The following is a 19,853-nucleotide window of genomic DNA, read 5'->3' as shown; positions in this document are numbered from 1 at the left end:
AGACCAGACTATAAATTTCAAGTTAGGAGACATTTGATGTAGTGATAGTAGGACAATTTATTAGCAACAAAAATTATACATAACAAAAGAAGGCATTTGATATCCTAATTCACATGGTCCTAGCTTCTCACTGATTCTCTTACCTGGATGTGACTCCGTCCTCTTTTCTTGCCCTATCCTGGTTTTCTGAAGGATAGCTGAAGAGGCTGTCCTGTTTCTTTTCTGCTTGTGGTTTCTGCTAAAACCTTGCCTCCAGCAAAAGAGAGAGGGGAAAATCGCCTGCTTCTGCAGGAGTTACTGGTGGTTCTTGTTGTCACACACAATAGCCTGCAGCCCGTTTTTTCTTGTGTATTCCCAGGAGGGGAAGTAGGCAAACCTTGCACCCAAAGTCTGTTTTGCCTTCACCTCGGACCATTTTACTCATCCGGAGATATGAATCAACAACAGATCGATTTTTGGATGATTGCTGAGATGTGGGAATCAATCTCCATTGTCTCCGCAAACACAGGAGATTAAAAGCCCAGTCTTTTGAATTTTCTATATCTTCCTTTCAGGTGTCTATGTTTGAAGTAGGCCTTGAGACCTCTTCAGGTACAACATTCCATGTACTCTCAGGGCAGGTGTGTCAGTATAATCCACATTAGAATTTTCCAGAAAGTGGTCACTTTACATTATCAGCCATCTTCTGATTAGTCTTTACTTATGTTTCTTTTAAAAACACAGGTCCTCCTTAAAAAAAGTTCAATGTGCCCGTAGATAGTTGGTAGCTGTAGCCCGCTTTGTGACGATATCCTTTGATCACAACTGTTAACATAGTTCAGACATACATCCCTGCTTCCCTTTTGCTGTTCACGCTAGCAATTTACAGAGCAATCCCTGTTATAGTGTGATCTCGATTTAACTCAAGTCACACGGGGAACAACTCAAGTCGCACATCTAAAATTAACCCTTCATCTACTCGCAGCTCGTATTAAGCACACATAATTCATAGCACAAAGTATAAAAAGAACAAAAATAAAATAAAATGATTCACATTTCCTATGGCTTTGCCCTTCCCACTCCATAGGCCAAATTTTTGTCTCCCAGTGGAGGTGTGAATCAGTTGTGAAATGATGAACCTGGCTTTTCTTCTAACTGGAAAAGCAGTTTTCCTCTTGTCTTCCCATACCCTCGCCATTTTTTGTGTGGCCTTTTCACAGGTTGGGAATGTCTTGGGTACCAAACCACATGCACCTCTTCCAAGGCCGGGGCCCCCATTGTGAGGACCTCAGGAAGATTCTATTTCCTCTCTCGCACCATTTTCATTAGCTGGTGCGGATTTTGGAAGCCTTAAAGAAACGCACCTCCTTGGAGAGTTTATGGCTACTAGGGAAAGGTTGCTGAGGAGTCTGGAACATTCTGAAAAACAAGTTTAAAATGTTTTGACACATTCAGATGTCACAACTAGATGCTGCGTTACAATGTGGATGTATTTTTAATGCAGTGATTAAACAGAGTGCTGTCTTGCAAAGGTAAGTTAACTATTATATTGACCAGCATTGTACAAGTGTTAACATGTATTGCAGTACTTTTTTTCCATTGGAGAAAGTGCCTTAATGCAGAAAAATGTGTTGGCAACTCCTTGTCGTGTTTAGCACTGAGATTTAAATGTGCAGCCTCTGACTGTGAGGTAAGAAAGCACCCACCACTTTTTGAAAGGTAACAAAAATTTCTTTCCTTCATTGATTGACAGGTAAATCTGCTTTGAAATGAAGAAGACACTTGTTCTTTCAATTTCAGGCTCTTGCAGTTATTTTGATAGATGTGGCTGTTATGAATACTTGGCTGAGTTACAAAACCTTAAGGAAAACTTAGCTCAGTCTGTTGACACGGTTGTTTAAGCGAGGCTATAATAACATATTCAGCCTTTGATGTGGTTTGAATACATGATTTGTTTATACTACATAATTGCCACTTAGGATTAACCTTTTCCAATGGACAAGGTTCTTTGCATTGATGGCCCTTTGAGAAGATTACAGATAGACCTTTGAGAATTACATTGCCATTGTTTAGTTTTTTTAAAGCTGCATTTAAAATAATTCATATTTCTGTTGCATGGCTCCTGAGGAGTGGATACTGGATGAGTGGCTATGGAAGTGGCAAGGGAGATCTGAGGGAGTATGGAGGTGGCATAGGGGACCTGAGGGGGCATGAAGGTGACATGGGGATCTAAAGGGCAATAAAGTGGCGTGAGGAGACATGTCTCTTTTTTTTCAGCAATACTCAAGTTCCATACTACCAAACAACTATCTGTTTGATCATTGTTTTTGTTTAATAATATTCAAAGCAGTTAGCTGCTGCTTGTACCAAATGTTTTCCTGTTTGTTTTTTTTAAAGTCGCTGTTAAACTTTTGACTACTTAATGCATGTACAAAAAGTATAAGGAAGAAGGAATTGAATAAAATGTCGACAAGATGGGATGAGTTTCCTCCCAAAAAGATGATGAGAGTCAGTTTTAAATATGGGCTTTACCACAAGCCAGATTTCACAATTCTATTTGAATCTCTACTTATGCAATTAATTTATTATATTTAAATATACATTTGTCTAATGAAAAGGGAAAACACAATAAACAGGAGTCAAGTCAGAAATTGAAGACCATATTATTTGCACTGTATCTGTTTTATTTGAAACCTTAGAACTACAGTAGTCTGTTTCTTCTTCTCAGTCAAACTGCTTTAGTATAAATTTTGTAATCTTCATGAAACTATCCTATACCTGTTACTTTGGCCACAAATACCACTTAACATTGTTGTGTTGATGCCTAAGAATACTACTCAGTCATCTTTAGCTTTTTGCTGTATAGTAATCTGCAACACAGCCAATGAGTATGACTCGCGTGCCCTTTTCTTCGCCTTAAAACCCCACATCCCACCCCTCCACCTGACCCACAAAAAATACTTTAAATGTTGCTCCGAAAGTTTTGTCCTTTATTTAGGCAAACATATACTCTTGGGTAATACTTGGAACATTGATAATTCATGGTTGCTCAATTTTAAAGATTGAAGAATTTTTAGAACTATTTTTAATTGCTAGAAAATTAAATAGTTGATTCATGACGTGTGTGCATTGTACTAAGTCATGAACATGACCCAGAAATTTACATTTCTTTTTCAAAGATTGCTGACACCACCTGGTTTTAAAAAAAAGCCCTTTTCCAGTTTTCTTTGGTATAGTTCCACAGGTAATGGGTAGAATTGGCACCTCTCCTGTAATGAAAGATTAACCTTCTGGCCACCCTTGCAAGTATCTAATAGTCAAATAACTATTTGAGGTATCACAGCTGAACTTGCCCTGGAGTGCAAGAAGTATAAGGAGAAGGACCTGAATAAAAATGTTCACAAATTGTGATTCCAGTCCTCCCAAAATTATGATGAGAGCTCATTTTAACAATGGAGCTTTACCAGGAGCTAATTTTCAAAATTATATTTGGATCTATAGCTATGTGGTTCATTTGTTATCTTTAAATATACTCTTGTTTGAAAGAAAGGGAAAATATGTTGGGCAGAGTTTTGTTGCGGCATCAGGGGTCTCGCCTGGCTGGAAAGCCAGTGAGTGGCCCATGCTGCCTTTTTGGAAATGCCCGCTGACCCTCAAGCCAATCAGGTAGTGGCAAGGCTTAAGGCGGGTCTGTCCCTGGAATCAAGACCCCAGGATTGGAAGTCTCTCCTCCCGAGAACTGCCGGCCAATCGGAGACTGGCAGTTCTTGTGCTCAGCAGCGCCACTGGGGAGGCCGTGGCTAATGCCAGAAGGACAAGCAACAGTGTCCCAGGATCGCAGAGCGACCCAGGCCACAGGTAAGTAATGTGGGCAGGGGGGTGTGGTTTTGTGGGGGTGGGGTACATGGAGAGGGTTGCAGGAGGGTGGTGCTCAACGAACCCCCCCACCCCACCTCCCCAATGTGCAGTCTCTTCATCAGGCACTGGGTGCCTTTGAATGAGGGCCCCCCCCAACCCAAGAAGGTGACAAGCTAGCTATGCAGTTTTAGTTGCCGTGGATACTGCATGGCGACAGGCCTGCCTGCAGCTGGGTTAATTCCGGCAGTGACGCGATGGGGCCCTTAAGTGGTTATTAATTGGCCACTTAAGGGCATCAGTTTTCAGGGTGGGAAGGACGACCACTTAATTCTGGTGAAGCTGAGGAAGTGGTGGGTTTCAGGTATGCCATCATGCTGCCCAATTAATGCCCTTCCCACCTCCAGGCTCGCCACCAGAGGGAACAGAAGATTCCACTCAGTGAATGAGAGCCAAGTCAGAAAGTGAACTCCACACTAGATGTACTGCATGTAATTTTATTTGAAACCACGCTTAACTCAGTATGTGCTGGAAACCTTTGAACTGCAGAAAAGGCAGTTGTCAATCCAAAGTCAGCAACTTAACTTATTTTTCCCCTCCTAACTCAGTGCCACTAAGGGGCTTTCATTCTTAGTGACAACCCAGCTGAAATCAGTTAATTCAAAAAGGTCTGGGAATTTGGCTTGAGATTGTTGGTTTGTATTGTTTGGTTACAGTGGTCATTGTTATTAATCTCAAAATGAACACTGAAGAATATATTTTCAGAGCTGCTGAATTTTCTTTTGTGTTGATATCCAATGTTATATTAGCATATTGAGCAAATCACTAAAAGCACATTAGTGACGCCATTTTATTTAGCATAACCAAATTTCCTAATTGGCCAAAGAGGAGCCTGAAAATCATAAAGCTCACAATATATGCTCAGTTAATTTTTAAACCAACTTATTTTTCTACAGCATAACTGTTGCTGTGACAGCAACAGGATCTAGACAACCGCTAAAAATGCTCAAGAACACATTAAAATCAATTATGCAGGTGCCTGTAATCTAATGCAAATTTGGCTATGAGGCAACTATTTGACACAGCAGGACATATTCTAGCATTTTGGTTTTCCTCATGCCACAAAAAACCTATAATGCTAAAACTTGCTGTAAGTAAACTTGATGTTCACTGTTTATTCCCAGGCAATCAGAATGTTCTCAATCAAGAATGTACAATATCAATCCACAACAGAGGAAGAAATAAAACTAAAACAGTGAACCTAGACACATAATTACTATTTTCTTTTTGTTTCTTGTGTTCCTTTTTGCAGCTTTACCCTGCCCCCCATACTGCATTTCATTTTTGCATTTGTGCCTATTACTTTGCTTTCTCCTTCGTTTTCTCGAGAGATTTTATTTTAAAAATTGACAACATTTGCAATCGCATGAAAAACATTAGATCCTGCCTTGGGTTCATTATAGGTGCACAATGCATGGCAAATCAAAAAGGACCTGTAGTTAGAGAGCTTGCAAAAGTACAGCTCTTGATGACCATTCTTTTTTTGACTCATAAGATAAATTGTTACAGGAAAAATAAACCCATTAATTTAATAACAAACTAATTACACCAAGATTTGATCTGATTTATTTACATCCATTATTTTCTATTCCATTTATACTCCTATTTTACACTGTTGTGTTGACCATTAAGGCGTCATGTATATATGTTTAATGAACTAGGGTTTACCAAGGGCAAATCAAGTGCCACTGTTACGAAAACCTGGTTTATGATTCACAAGTTTTAGAATGTAACTTTTAGTTTCAGGAGCATAACTTTTAGATTGGATATTAAAGTATTAAGTGACAGATAAGTGAATATCTGATTGAGAAACTGGTAATAACTCTGATGTACTTGCAATTTAAACAAGCCTGTGTTTATACACTTAAATAGTAACCTTGCAAGGTCAAAGTTGATGGTGAGAAAGAAAGCTTGTTATGGAGCCAGAAGGTCTGGAGAAAGATCATAAAACTCTATTAGCAATATAAATTATTCATATGGTTACAGTATCAAAGAGTAGAACTGAAGGTAAAATAATTTGTTTCCTTTTCTGTTTGAACCATTCCAAAGTACATCACGTTGCCATAGGGATAGTGATTCAGTGTGGGCACTTGGTTAATTTGGGAACAGACAAACAACTTTTTTCTGATGTAGAGTACATCTCACCAGAGAGAGCCAGCAGGAGATGATAGTCAGTTAGGTCTGCATTTTGAGCAGAGAAAATACTAACTTCACAATTCACAGTGTGAAATGCAGTTCAGATTTTGAGAGGGAAATGCAACTGGAATATTTGCTTCAGCTTGCAGCAATTGGAAGAAATCTACAGGGGTTTTCGCAGAGCCTTGTGGCAGAAATCAGTTAGCAGAGTTAGCTTGGAAAGCTGTGGGAAGGCAGTTGGGTGTCTGCCGGCAACCCGAAAAAGGAGCTGAGGCATCCATAGTTATGAGGTGTGTAGGGAAAAGATGGAGGGTTATATAGTCAAAAAGCTAATGGAAGGACGCTATAGAATCTTACCTCGGAAGATAGCTGAAACACTCAGGAGAATTAAAGTGAATTCCGGAGATCTGTGGCATTCCTTTGGGTTGGTTTCCAGAGAAGTGAATACACCTTCAAGCTTGTTACAATGCCTCAAAATTATTTGTTGGGTTGAGGGAGCTTGGTTGGAGAAATAGAAAGTAGAGCTGAGCTCCTAGCATTAAGTAATTATAAACTATGGTGTTGAGGTAATAGTGTTTGCTTTGTTTAATTCTTATATATGATAAAGTGTGTTTTTTAGTTTGAAAATGTAAAATCTAGTGGTGTAGTTTTGTTTGATTTGTTGGGTGTTCGGATTTCTCTTTCGATGTTAAGTCCCTAACAGGATCGTAAAACCACATGTATCCATATTTCACATGGCTCACACCCAACAATCATAGAATCATGGAACATTTACGGGACAAAAAGAGGTCACTTGGCCCATCATGTCTGCACTGGCACCTGGAGCAGGAACCTGGAAAAGGTCCTGTTAAGTGAAGTTAAGAGTGAGGGGCAGAGAGGAAGGATCCAAGCTTCAAGTTAAAGAGAAAGAAGTTGCAGAAAGCAGATTCAAAGCAATATAAATGCTGGTGAGAAGTCAGAAAGTCCAAAGAGACAGCTGAAGGTCTGTAACTCTTTGCTATGAGCATGTGAAACAATGGTGTACTGTTGACAGCTGAGTTGGTGAGAGAGTGTGCGGAAGACAGCTCGAATGCATGTGGGATGACTGAGGGGAGAGGAACATTGGAAGGAGAGTTCAAAACCCTGGAAATGGACTTTTGCGGGACGTGTGTAGGAGAAAGCATTGGTTTGGAAGAAGATTCCAAAGCGAGTTCTTGGAGAGTAGAGATTGGAAGCCCTCATGTGAAAGATGGAGTTCAGTGCAGACTAAATATGGAACATTTAAGGCACAAGATGTTCCACTGCTTGTTACATTTGTTCCCACCTAGTAACAAGGGTGGGACCCATTTGGAATGCTTTGATAGGTCACCAGATCAGTTCAAAGGTCTGTGAACAGTCAGTTTGAGTCAGTCAGTCAATTTTCATCAGAAGAGAAGTGCCCCAGAGAGGCTCAAGGGAGGGAGACAAGGAAAAGTCCCAAGAGGAAGTCCCAGGTAATTAACAAAGAACTGGGACAGAAACAGGTCCCATTTAAGAATAAAAAAGGAGCAGAGAAACAGGCTCCATGTTAGAGAAAGGGCTGTGGGAAGCAGACTTTAATTAAAGAGGGCCACTGGTGATAAAGGTACCCCTTTGGAGCAGTGGTGTCCTGCTTGGCATGGTGGAAGATCAGAGATTGTGCTTTTAAGCTGACGCCAGTTAAATAAAGTGAATCAGACCTGCCTAATTGTTTGCTGGCGGGGCAATTAGATCAGGTGTGCAAACGTTATTCTGACGAGCTGGGTTTTTAATGAGCATTCATGAGATGCAAAGGCATGCAAATGTGCTTCCCAACATGGCACAGTGCGAAACTCGTTCATCATGAAAGTCAGAGGGGAAAATTGCAACCTGTTTTCCTGTTGGCGGAAAACTGACTTTTGTCCGAACTCTGAATTTTCCGATCTTGCCTGTGACGATGTCTGCTGCTGGTGGGATCAGAAAATTCCACCCTTTGAGCGACTTATTGAACATGGATGCATTTTTCTCTCTCTCCTTCCTGTGTCTCTCACTTTCTCCATTGTAACTCGAATAAATTTATTTTTAAAAGCCAATTTAATGTGTGAATTAAAAATAGGAGGAATGATACATAGTGACTTTGTGTATTTGTCATGAAATGTAACTGCAGAACATTTTGCATTTTATCAGAAGTCAACAATTGAATTGTACTATAACCTAATATCGGGAGTATGTTTATATTAAGTAACTGTCCAGGTCTTATTTCAAGAAATTCTCAAGTTCAAGGCTCCTCTCCCAGCTGGAAGAATATGAGATTTAAAAGAAAGCAACAACTGCTGAACAAAAGCAGATAGCACTTTTTACAATGTCTTTCACTGAGTGGTGACTAAAGGCAGTCAACAAAAAAATCTTAAATGCCATAGTGGGTGCTGAGGGCACAGAACAATATGGAGAACTTCAGCTGAGAAGCTAATATACAAGCCAGAACATTTCCATGGCCTATTTTACTTATGTTTGAAGGTCTGCATATAAAAGACAGAAGTCCTAATATTTGGGTTTTTTTTTTTGGATTGTTCCTTTGCTGCTTCATAAGTATTAAATGGTACCAACTCCAGTGATGTTATTTCACAGAAAACTTTGTCAAGAATAATGAAGCTGTCCACAGCTACAATTTTGTAAAAGATGAAATCAGCAAGAAGTATGCCATCTCACCTTGTCACATTATTGTTCATGATCTGTTTATAAAAAGGAGCAACAAAATAAATCAGAAGACCAGTAAGCCCTATAAACTTGTGATTCCCTCCTTCAAAGAATGATTGCCATTTATTCACAGTAATCCTCAGTTCGGGAGAACTGTGCATTCTAGAATCATATTTGTGAAAATTAAATACAATGTTATGATATTTTACATGTGGAATAGGCATTCATAACATGTCAGTGACGTGAAAGTCAAGATTCAAATCAGCTTAATTTGTGCATACAAATTGGGTTGAATTAACATAGTCTGCTAGCATTCTCTCTTCTAGCAGAACTAATGTACTATCAGAGTTTCATAAAAACTGGATAAGCAATTGATCAAGTATTAAAATAAAAATATATGGTCTACATTTTATTTTATCCCTCCTATTCCTACATAGTACCAATTTAAAAAGAGCAACAATGTGTTCTATAACAAATCTTATTTTAAAATCAAGGAAGGGTATACTGTTAAGAAATACAATCATTACAACAGACCTTATGATACTTAATAATTCTATGTTAAATTAACGATTCCAACCTTGCTAGTAATTTAGTGAGTCACTATTGTCCTTTATTGGCTCTGTGTTTAATTGTATACATTATTTTATGGCACTCTTATCATAGTGCTGTAAAAACTTAATTTTGTCAATTTGAAGACAATACATATAACAGGTCAGGTATTTATTTTTAAGTAAATGTTCTACCTTTGCCCTTCTCAAATAAATAATTGCATATTTGTATGGCAAAATTGGAAAGAATCTTTAACTTTGCTGTTAAATCAGTAATGTAAAGATTTCACTTCTATTCCAATGTAGTTCATCAAATTTATAGCTGTTGTATGGCATTACTAAAGTACAGTCTAGTTCATAAATAATCCTTTTTTATGAAGTATTTCCTTGTAATCGTATTGATTACTGGAAAAGTTTATTTTTTGTTTTCACTGAAGATGACAATTTTCCCCTTTGGTGTAATCTGAACAAAATCTAATTCTAATTATTTGAACGTAACTCAGCAATGTTAATGAGGTCCATCAAGTTGTTTATGATCTGAAAAGTATCAATTGTGGCTTGTACATAGTTTGTGAAGATTAAAGTTCAGGACACCACTTCAATTTGCTGATTTGAGTAGACATTAAGTAGCAATTTGGTTACATAAAATATGAAACCACTTTAGTAGGCATTAATAGATTTCTCTGTGTCTAGTAGATTGTTTACTCAGGGAAACTATGTCAGTTCTGAAGAAGAGTCATACGGACTCGAAACATTAACTCTACCTGTCTCTCCACAAATGCTGTCCGACCTGCTGAGTTTTTTCAGCAATTTTTGTTTCTGTGTCATTATTTGTCACTGAGTGTTAGGGAAGATCAGGTGGAGAGAGAATGTATATCTTGGAATAATGATTCAAAAGCTGATCTTGCATATCTAACAAATAGTGCTTTAAGCTGGAATCTGGGATAAAAGTCAAATTCTTGTGTTCCTGATTGAAATTCACCATTATTCCACCAGTAGGCACCTGATTTAACCCTCATCTGAGCTTCCGACCCCAGATCCTCCTCTTCACCAAGAATGCTTACTTCCATCTCTAATGACGATTGTCTTAGCTAATCTGGTGCTGAAATCCTCATGTACACGAACTGTGCTTTTGTTACCTCCAGACTTGACAATTCCAATGCTTTCCTGGCCAGACTCCCATCTTCCACCTTCTGTAAACTTGGGTTCATCCAAAATTCTGCTACCTAGTTTCGTAACTCGCAGCAAGACCTGTGCATCCATCACCCTTTTGCTCAATGATCTACATCCTTCCAGTCGAGCAATGTCTCATCTTGTTTTTAAATCGCTCTGCAGTCTTGCCCTTCCCTTTCTCTGCAACCTTCCAATTCTGGCCTCTTGTGCACCCTGATTTCCTTCACCCTTCTATGGCTGTACCTTAAGCCCAAGACAGCAAGCTCTACCTCTCTACCTCTTTCTCTTCTTTTAAAACACTACTTAAAATCTATTTCTTTGGCCAAGTTTTTGGTCAGCTATCCTAATATTGCCTTTGTGTTGCTGGATGTCTGATTTTGTTTGCACTTTAGGATGTTTGTTACATTTAAAGTGCTATTTAAATGTATATTCTTACGCTAAAGTTTATAGCAGTGTCAATATTCTGTTCATGAGCCTATAAGAAGTTTGTTTTCTTCTTTTCACAAATACAGGCCAGGATGCAGAGCTAAATTTGGTGGATTCTAGCTAATCTATGGTTCATTATTAATTCATATTTTTTGATTGTTATCAGATACTGTTTTATTTTACATTTAGTAAATGCAGTTCCCAAGTGCAATGGTGGATAGCTATTGAAAATGGAAGTAATTAATTTTGTTTCTTAGCGCTTCAGCTATAAAATAAAAACAGATAAGAACATAGTATTATGAAATAAAATCTATTCAGGCTAACTTCATAAAATCATTTTAACATTCAGATTTGGGTTCTGACCTTTTGTGAACATTTGTGAATCCCAGCCATTGTTTGTATCCTATAGTGAGCAATATAGACGGAAAAGGGAATGCACCTGTCTTTTTTTTAATTTCTATCTTTAAAATGCCCCAAAGCACTTCCTGTAAGACAGCATATGACTTCCTCCTCATACGCTATATAACACAATTTGCATCCAGGCCATCTGTTTTTTTTCCTTTTGGCAATAATTTGATAAACCGTGCTGTTCCCAATGTTGCTCAGAAATCTAGAGAGGTCACTTATTGAGAATGGAAGAAACAGAATGGACAGGTTTTTTTTACCCACATGGTAGACTTGCATCAGATTTGGAAAAAACGTTGAGTAGGTGTCTTTCCACTTACACAGTGATAACTAGTGCACTTTTGTGTAGTATATTTTGTTGCAACAAGCAACCAGTGGCATTGTTGCATAATAAGATGAATAACCAGGTACTGATACCACATCAGTATGTAGAAGAGAGTTTAATGCATACTTTGTATCAACGTCAAAGTCTGTAAGCTTAGCAAAAAGCATATGTGTGCTTCTTCTCCAAAATGCAGAACTTATGATGTACAATTTATCCTGTCTTGGAGTATAGAGCACAAAAAGTAACAGGTTAGAATTTTAAAATCAGTGCAGGGGGTATGTAGAAAAGATATCAGAATTAGATTCTCCCAACTCACAAACTGATGTCTTTGTACTGCTTTCCCATTCACAAGTTAAACCACAAAAAGTTTGCCTAACTGGACTACCCAGAATCCATGGGGAACTGCACAGGCATCACCACCAGTTCACAGTCCTGTGATGACATGAAGTGAGATGAGTGAAATAAACTAGTTAGAATTTTGATTTGGAAAATTCAACTTGAATGTATGCTTGAAGCTTAGAGCTGAACCTTTTGCATCCTGAAGCAATATTGACTAAGAACTAATTGAAATTTGATTGACTCTTCAAATTGTTGCCTTCCATGTGCTGATGGTTTGGTATAGATATTGTCAAAGCAAACAAATTTTGATGCACCAACAATAAATCTATATTGAAATATGATTGCTACAAAAATCTAATTCACATGAATAGTTGGGTATGAAGTTATTACATGAAGGATAACTTTCAAATAATGAGGAAGGGTCTAATCAGGTATCGTTAGCCCTTAATACTGTTCCCGTTGACTTTAGCACATATGTTAGTGCTAATGCCATTTGCCTGCTATGCATATTGGACAGTCTGTATACATCCATACAATATCAAATTATTGTGGATTCTGGAAATGTGAAATTAAAGCATAAGGTTATAATTTCCGAGCTCCCCAGCATCGGATTGGTGGGGGTTGGACAGGGGGCATTGGTGGGGGGTAACCCCAACGATGCGCTGAGGAATCCCCATCAGAAATTCCCAGGTAAGGGTTTGCACAGCAATTGTCTATACTGTGAACCATCCGAAAATGTGATTTAAATTGCAAACTTTGTATGGTTCCGACTGTTACACAAACAGTTATCCAAAAGAAGTTAGAAGAATTAAAACCTCTTCTAACTTCTGGGTAACTATTGTAAAGATGCAGACTGATCCCCCCCCCCGCCCAAGGTCCAGCCCACCTCAACCCACCCTCCACCACCACCCCCCTCGCAATGTTCCATCCCACACCCCCTCCAGGTCTGACCCACTCCCCCTTTCCGAGGTCCAACCCCACCTCCACTGTTGAGCTACTGCCATAGAAAAGGGGGCATGTCCTCTCCTATTCAATGGAGCTGGTCTTCGATGCTAGCCCTCGGGCACTGCTCAGACCTTGCCCAACCTTCCGATTCAGGCCAGGCGAGACGGGCTCAGAAAAAAATCCATGTAAGTAGTTGGGCACAGAATGGCAATCTGACGCTAATTGTGACACACACAAAGTTATGGCTGAAATTCTGGAAATTCTCAGCAGGTCATGCAGCAGGAACAGCGTTAACATTTCAAGCTGAGGACTATTCATCAGAATTGGAAAAAGTTAGAGATGTTAAGCATATACAGAGATGGGAAAGAGAAGAGTGGGGTAATGACAAAAGGGAAGGCCTGAGATAGGGTGAAAAGCAGGATTCATTAAATGACAAAGGAATGATGGTGCAAGATAAAAGAAGATGGTAATAGGCCAGTGAAGAAACAAAAGATAGGCCCACGAAGGTGTAAATGGTAAATGCAGAATCATCACCAGTAGCTGCTGTCTGAAATAAAGGTAGTGGCAGTGATGATCTGAAATTGTTGAATTGTTGAGCTTCATTAGAGCACTGTGTGCACCTGACGTCAGAATGGGGAATTTAAGTTACAAGTGGGCAGGGTCAGACTTGCAGACTGAATGTAGGTGTTCTGCAAAGCGATTACGCAAATTGCATTTGGTTTCCTTAGTCTAGCAGAGACTACATTATGAGCATCGATTACAGTACACTAACTTGAAGGAAGTACAAGTAAGTTGCCATTTCCTCTGGAAGGAGTGTTTTGGAACCTCAGATGATGGGAAGATAGTAAGTAAAAGGCCAGGTGTTGCATCTCCTTTGCAACCAAGGTCCCAACAACCTGTTTGTTTTAAACCTGACTGGAACATTTTTTTCCTTAAGATTTCAAAATGTCCCATTTAAAGCCTGTTAATTACTGTATTTGCTGACTAGACTTAAACTATCATGTTAGAATCAAGTACATGGTATATGCTACTGGAACTCTGTACTTTATAGTTTTGACTTCTCTTACTTTTCTCTAATGCAATGTATAACAGTATAATGTATTGGTGAAAAAAGAGATTTTTTTGGTTGAAGCTTTTCATTTTGCATTCATCTGGACAATTCGCAAAAATACCAAATGCAAAGGGAATAATTTATTTTGCATGCGAGGAGACTGCTGATTGGTTGGCAAGTGGACTCTGATTGATAGAGGTGTCGCCACGGGGAATGCACCATTTGATGGTGACTGACAGTTAACTACCAAGCATTGTTGAAATTTAAACAGGCAGCTTGACTCTGGTCAAGGCATTGCCCTGAGGAATGAACCAATGAATGGCTGTCACTTATTTTATTTAGCTGAAACAGGCTCAATGTGTGTACTTGTTCTTTCTGTCTGCAAAGAATAGGGCCCTGTGTTTTAATATATGTAGCTTCCAGTACACACAAATGTGCCACACTGCAAACCCAATTGACAATCTTAAATTGGTTGTCGGTGTAATTCTTAGAACACTGAGGATTATTTAGCAAATATTGTTTAATCGTGGAATCACACTTAATGTTGGACACTGTTTTGAGTTTTGCAAGCACAGGCTGGTTTGATACGATCCGGCCCTAGCCTTTTGCGAACAGCTGTTTGATACGACCTGCCAGTCTTTGGGAAGTACTTTGGCATCTCACTGGCGCTGAAATTCATATACCACATTACTCATTTGTGTGATAGGCGGGTCTTTTTGGCTTGATGGCAACCTCTTGTTATTGGCAAATATCACTCATGTTGCTACTGCATAGCAGCAGCGTAGAACAGCTAACTTCACCTGTTGCTCAAATGTTTGAGACATTTTGACCTTCCAGGGTAATCTGAGGTAAGCTGGGCATGTTGAACTGTAACAATCCCAACATGTAAGTTAACTAGTGAAGGTAGGCTTGCAGTAGACTGTGGTGGAGAACCCCCTGGCAGATTTCGCAACTAGTACATCAAGGAAAGGGAGTTCATTTGACCGCTACATTTCAAAGGTGAGTTTGAGTGCAGGATGGAACCCATTAAGACATGCAGGGAAATCATTACATGCTCCTACAAATTTAAATATAGCAAACGTCTCATCCAAATACTGGAAATGAGCAAGTGGTAGGAGGTTAGCTGTCATTCCATCGAAGACGTGTGTCTCATGGAATCCAACAAAGATGTTTGTGAGAGCTGGCCTAGAGGGGACCGCATGGTAACACCATCTATTTGGGCATGTATGGTGTCATTAAAACTGAATTCAACTGCGCGAGTTGCTGAGTTCATAAGTTCAATGAATACCTATTCACGCAGTGGTGGCGTGTCTAGATCATCATGATGTAGTGCTGCAGAGAAAATATCTATGGCTTCCTTGAGTGGAACATAGTGGATAGGCTAGCAATATGAAATGAGCAAATAGACACAGCACTGATATCGAAATGCAAGTTATGTATGGTGGTCTACGCAAATGTGCAGGAATCCTTCACTGTGCAAGGAAAACTTGCTCAAAACTGGTTGTAACAATTTGCCCAACCATTTGGCCAATTCATGTTGTGCAGAACCAGTCATAGATAAGAAAAGATGTAAAGGGACATTACTTGTGCGTGTCTTGGGCGGCCCATGCAGCGAGTCATGTGGACGAACCCATATTGTAATGTTCTGCGTGACTCTCATTCTGACTGCACATGACAAAGAATCATGAAATTTTCACTTGTACTTCTGCATTGATTCTGTCCACATAGATCAGTCAGTATCATCCAGCTTCTCTTCAGATGAATTCCCCTGTGGCTCCATGCCTGAAATAGCCAGTTTGCTTAACCAAAGCTCACTGAACACTGGTGTCCGTCTGCAATAGCTGGCATGCTTAACATGCTGTAAGCGGAAACTTTGTAATTGACAGTATGGTAATGGCAAATGGTTTGCGCTATTTGCCCAATTTAAACATGCCATTAGAAGTGGTGGGTACTGTGTATTAAGCTCTTAATGGATATTAAGATTTTTGTGGATGTTTTTGCATAATTAATATATGTTGAATCTCTTGAAATGCTTGCGTAACCTGCTGTTTTAAGAATTTAGGCTCTTTAAGATGTGAAAACATAAGCTAGAGAATATGGCACAAAATGGTCCAATGATCTAATGTTTTGCCTAAAAATGTTATGTAAAGTAAACAGTAATGGAGTTGTGTGAAGGCTGTAACTCCGTGTTTCAAATGACAGTAATTGACTCTGCTTGGAAATAATTCCCATATTCTTAGCCTAGCTATTTAATTATTTTAAAATCTTTTCTTAACTTTCTCTGCTGCTAAAGATTGTTAAGAGCAATGCTTGCATTTAAATTGTATTTTTAAATTTAATGCTGTTGTAAATACAGTTAAGTTGACATTGTTCTATATTTACTCAAAGAATTTTAAAAGAAATTACAAATGTTTGATGGAAGGAAAGAGTTAGCCCTCCTTAAACTTAGGTACACATGTTAATGTGACATGTTCTGACTTGCTGTAAATTTGGAACCAATTTAATGATCAATATTTATCATATTTTGATGTAATAATAATATAATTATACCAAGGTGTCACAAGTGCCAAATCAATGCCTTTTTTTGTAGTTCAGATTTCAAAATATCTGCCCTATTTCACATTCATAGTGCTTTTTTTTCTGTGCTTATACTTGTGACCCCTGTGGCTGATTGTGGATTTTTCTTAAAGCTACATGACTAATGCTTTGTTCCTTCAGTCTAGCAGTGCCAATTTCATAATGGCAAGCATTTCTTGAAGCCTAACATTTGAATTTTCATTATATTAAAGGTCACGAAAGGAGTGCAGAACAAAGTGGATTTACTGTGTTTGCATCTGTTTTGCAGCTGTTTTGGTATCTCCTTTAACCTCTGCTTCAGCCACCCTTCTCATATCTTCTATTAGATCTAATAAATCGGTCCTGTCATTACACAGATGTTGCACAGTTAGGGACATTCAGCTTATTTTTGAATGATTGTTCAGGGTGCTGGCACAGTCATGATATGCTTCACAGCGTATGCATAACATTTCTGCTTAACTCTGATTTTCCTTCTTGAATATTGCATAGGCAGAATTTTGAAAGGGAACGTGCAGATTCATTTGTGGTTTTCATAATCCCAAATTTGCACACTGTAGTGTTTCAGGAAATGCTGGAGATAAATGCTTGATCATGCTGGGTGCACTTAGTTAACGCTGTATATAGTTTCAGCCTCTCTGTTGCTTATTAAAGTATTCATTACTACAGATTCTAGGCTCACATTTCATTTTAGTCTAATATACAGAACATATTTATTTTTGGATAGTGAGACACAAAAATAATTAGATGTAATTAAAAATCAGGTGCATTGTGCATGACCATGGCAGCATTTCTTGCTATTACAAACCAAGCAAATCATTCAAAAAGAGTGCAATTAAATAAATCCACTGTTATTTATTTAATGGATAATTACTTCTCGTGTTCTTCTCTCATTGTAAACTAAAATTTGTGATTTCTATTTGATTTAAAATCATTAAATTCTGCACTTAGTTTTGTTTGTAGGCTACAATTGATACTTTCTACTTCATGAAATTTATAGTACTTGTATTTAATTTACTTATAAGTATGAGTATTTTTAAAAATAGAAATAGAAGGTGGAAGCAATTGGTCGTTCTCTAGTACTTTTTCTGAAACTGCTATGTTTTTGTTAATATATTATAAGACCATCTGATACATGTTCTTTTAACTGGTTTGTTTGTTGGCAGAACTCACAAAAAATATTAGTTATTTACACCTGTCTGTATCATTGCAGAATAAATTATTTTCTCTTTTCTATGTAGCAATGTCTCGAATAAATGCAATTATTGGTTGTAGACTGGAATACAGTAAAAGAGTGCATGACATGTAATCTTCATTGACTAAATAACCATAACATCACCCAGAAAGCCTTCTATTTTAAAAAACATGCCATACCTACAAATTAGATTTTTGTTGGATGAAGTTTTAAAGTACTTGTCCTGAAGCCAGTACCATGTGCTGCTTCTGAGAGAAGGTTGAGTTGCTGTTAGCCTTTAGTTCTCTTGCAAAATGTTCCGGAAAGCATTGAAATAACTCCAGGTTTGCACGGATTGATACAAATCACAATAGAACAACTCAGCAATTCTACCTTTTTATAGTTGTATATAGTTAACGCTACATCCTATATTCTAGTTTTGTTCAAAGGGCCATTTGCCTTTGTTCGTGAGAAAATACAGTATCTCTTAAGTCAGTTTCATTTATTTTCTGACCCACATTTTTCATTGAAATTGATGTAGTTCCCTTAAGTAATGCAAAACTCATTCAGGTGTAATTTTTATAGTTCATTACAGATTCATTATTATGTTGTTATAGATTTATTAAAGCTTGAACATACTTTAATAACGAGGAGTCCGCCACCAAATATGGATTCAGGTGTGCTGTAAATTTCTACCCCAGTTATGTCAGTTGTGCCCATAAGAGGCCTAAGCATCTGATTTTTATGGGAGTTACACTGCACCATATATGTTTGCATGATGACATTATCTAGAGGACCTTAATACTATATATTTTGTAGCCTGCTGTGGATATCCGTGTCTTTTGTGCATGTACAAAAGGAGTAGGCCTGTCAGTCCTTCGAGCTTGTTCTGCCATTCTGTAAGATCAGGGTGGATCTTCTACCTCAGCTCTAATTTCTCACATTACATCTGTGTCTCTTGATTCCCTTAGTATCCAAAAATATGTTGATCTTGGACTTGAATACTCATTGACTGAACATCCACAGCTCTCTGGGGCAGAGAATTCCAAAGTTTCACAACCTTTTGAATGAAGAAATGTCTCCATATCTCAGTGCTAAATAGCTGAAGGGATACTGATCAAACACTTGGTCCTTTGATGCTGGATAAACTACTTTACCTCATGTAAATTAACTTGCATAAGTTATGATCAGACTCACCTAAGTCCAATAGGTACAAGTTGTCTTTGTCTTTAATTATATAACAATATTGAAGGGCTATACTTTTCCACGCTAGTGGAATATCTTCCTTCAGTTCAACAAATTTAAGCTCTAAGTAGGCAGCTGCATTGTATCCTCCTTTAAGCACCTTACTTATTTGCAGCTTTCTCTTTGGAAAGCTGACTGCTGTGCTAGATTCTGCACCTTTCCCTTACCTCTTTATGTTCGCAGCCAATGGGATCAAAGAATCCCCAATACATTGGCTACAGTGTTTTTGAGTTCAAGACTATCTTTAGTATCTAGAACTTAGGTGGAAAAATGCCTTTTCTGTCCAGTTTTCAGCTGGGGGTAAATGTATATTAAGAACAATGATACAGGATAAAAATAAATTAATTATTTTAAATTTAAGTGAGTGGGGAAGAAAAACTGAATTAAGTAAATTGGAGAGCTGGAGCTAAGGTAAAAAATAAAATGGAAAGTTAATATCATAAAAATAGAACAGAAAATAGGAAAAGAGAACAGGAAAAGAATGGTAGTATTTAGTTTTTGTGTAAAATGTAATTTAGTCTTTTTGGGTCATTATATGAATAATGCTATTGGCATTTGAACAAATTCATTGTTTCAATAACTTGTTTCAGCACTATAGTAAATGAGCTGAAAACTAAACCAGTTGGCCCATAGTAAATGAGCTGAAAACTAAACCAGTTGGCCCAGTGAGACAGAAATTCCCCTGAATTAACCAGTAGTCTATAAGCTAGTGGTGTCATGTACAAATAGTTATGTTGGTTACCATGTAAATATTTAGTGATATTATGGGCTAATAAAATTCTTTCTTGAATTTTGAGATTTTTTGCCTCTGTAACATAGTGTATTTCTACCTTGCTAACAAGTGTTGATTTGTCCGATTGCAAAAAATTAAAAGGGAAATTGGCTATTCCTTGGCCCAGAATTCAAGGTTGTTCCCAAACATTTGGCCGCAGTGTGGTATTTAGT

The 19,853-nt window shown here is 38.2% G+C and overlaps 1 protein-coding gene across 11 annotated transcripts in view; it reads left to right on the top strand.

The window, feature by feature from the left end:
* rbm19 (RNA binding motif protein 19) overlaps positions 1–19,853 on the top strand; it is a 276,899-nt gene that overhangs the window by 108,410 nt on the left and 148,636 nt on the right. The window lies entirely within an intron of this gene.

The sequence above is a fragment of the Carcharodon carcharias genome, chromosome 13, assembly GCF_017639515.1.
Source record: "Carcharodon carcharias isolate sCarCar2 chromosome 13, sCarCar2.pri, whole genome shotgun sequence".
In the NCBI taxonomy this organism is placed as follows: domain Eukaryota; kingdom Metazoa; phylum Chordata; class Chondrichthyes; order Lamniformes; family Lamnidae; genus Carcharodon; species Carcharodon carcharias.
This window is presented reverse-complemented; position numbering and strand designations above follow the sequence as displayed.